Source organism: Tupaia chinensis, unplaced genomic scaffold (genome assembly GCF_000334495.1).
Source record: "Tupaia chinensis unplaced genomic scaffold, TupChi_1.0 Scaffold000704_1, whole genome shotgun sequence".
NCBI classification, from domain to species: domain Eukaryota; kingdom Metazoa; phylum Chordata; class Mammalia; order Scandentia; family Tupaiidae; genus Tupaia; species Tupaia belangeri.
In genome coordinates, this window is record NW_006160227.1 from 2769684 (window position 1) to 2771684 (window position 2001).

Consider the following 2001-nt stretch of genomic DNA (forward strand, 5'->3'; position numbering starts at 1 on the left):
TGATTTCTCACTTTCTGTCTCTCTGTCTCTGGCTTTCTGGCAAGTGCAAGCGCCTTATAGCAAAAACCTCTCAAAAACAAAACAAAACAAAAATATATACATATCCTCTCGGCTTGGGCTGCAGATCTGTGCAATCTTTCTGGTTCTCGTGTTTTAACTGAGCTTTTTGTTTTGTTTTTAGGTGTTTGCTATAGGGTGCGTGCACTTGGCAGAGAGAGACAGTGAGAGGGAAAGTGAGAAATCACCCCTTACCCCGGGGAAGATGGCCTTCCTGCAGTCCCTTCCCCTCCTGGGATTTTGGGCACGCACACACGCACCTGGCGTGAGTTTCAAGCTGCCAGGGCTGAACTCAAACCGCAGCCAGCCATGTGGGAGTCCCGTGCCTTAACCACCGCGCCGCCTGCTGGCCCTGGAATTTTGCTTTTGGGGGGGGGGCGTGAAGCAAGAAGAGTTCCAGTCTCGCTTTGGGGGTTGCCTGACAAAGGTCACACCTCCTTGGCACCTCCTTACCGCTATGCCTTGCCTTTGCGACCCAGGCTTGGCACCAGCTGTGAAGGGGTCACGTGCGTCAGGCGAGGATTCTCCTTCAGCCTTGGTGGAGCGGGATTGGGGTGCGGCTTGTGTGGAGTAAACCCTTCCCCACCCACCCCCAGTCCAACAGATGTGCCCACTGAGGCACCGGGTCCGACTGCGTCTCGTTCTACAGCAAGTGGGAAAGGGGCCCCACGGCAGGAAGCACCATGGAGCCCCTCTGCTGTGGGCAGGTGGCAACAGCCCACCCGCCCCGTCCAAGCCGAGTCCCACAAGCTCTTGCCCTCTCCCCAAAGGCTCCAAACACGTGTCTACTTGTCCCATGAGGGAGTCAAAGGCAGGGAAAGGGGACAGAAGCTGTACTTCGTCGCTCCCTGAAGGTGGGGTCTCCTTTTCTTTTTCTTTTTTAAAGAGAGAGAGAGACTTTCGCTATAAGGCACAGAGAGATAGAAAGTGGGAAATCCCCCCCCCCCCCGGAGGGATGGCCATGCCACACCCCTCTCCTCCATTCTCCTCTCAGGATTTTGGGCACGCACGCACACATGCCCAGTGCGAGTTTCAAGCCACTGGGTCCAGGACTTGAGTGGGAGTCCAGCGGTATAACCACCACGACATCCATTAGTCCTGGGATGTCCTCTTTAGCAATCCTAGACAAGACCCCAGGATGGCGTTGTGTTTATTACAACTCTCTCCTTACTGAGAACTCTGGTTTAGGGATAGTCCCAGTTCTGGTCCCTGAGAGCAAGTCAACACGCCTTCTAAATCTCAATGCTTCAACATGGCGGCCAGCAGGTGGCATGGTGGTTAAGGGTGCTGGACTCCCACATAACCGACTGCGGTTGGAGTCCCAGACCTGGCGGCTTGCTTTCTCACTTTCCCTCTCTCTCTCTCTGTCTCTCTCTGGTCAAATTAAAATAAGTAAATAAATAATGTTAAATAAAATGCCTTTTAACAAACTTCTCCAACATGGAATAGGTGAAAGGCTACTCTTGTGTGTTCCGAGATAAACACGGTGGCAGTGGCTTTGTAAACTCTCAGGGCTGTGTCCAAATGGGAAGCTACTCCCAGGACGTGGCAGAGCAGCTCACCCTGTGGGCCTCTGATGGTTCCCACGGGCAGAGTCAGCAGACGCCCCACCTGAGGCCTCAGCGCCTGCGCCCTACACGGCCGGGCTTCTCCCAGCGTCTGACGCCCCCGACCTGCAACACCCCCTCACCTACAAGCATCGGGGCTCCTGGGAACTGAGAAAACACTCTCTATTTCACTGCTCCCAGCTCCTTCTGCTATCCAGCTGTTGGCCCAGAGGCTTATGCTCAATTTCCATATCACGGGCTCGCTTCTCGTACTCTGCAGTCTGATGCCAGGAACCCAGCACCCTGGAAACACTTGAACCATGACATGCGCAGTGTTTTTTTTTTTTTTTTTGCTATAGGGCACGTGCGCTCACCAGACACACAGAGACAGACAGAA

At 54.1% G+C, this 2001-nt stretch overlaps 1 protein-coding gene across 1 annotated transcript in view; it reads right to left on the bottom strand.

Annotated features, from left to right (window-relative positions):
• FAM194C (family with sequence similarity 149 member C) overlaps positions 1–2001 on the bottom strand; it is a 105061-nt gene that overhangs the window by 48721 nt on the left and 54339 nt on the right. The window lies entirely within an intron of this gene.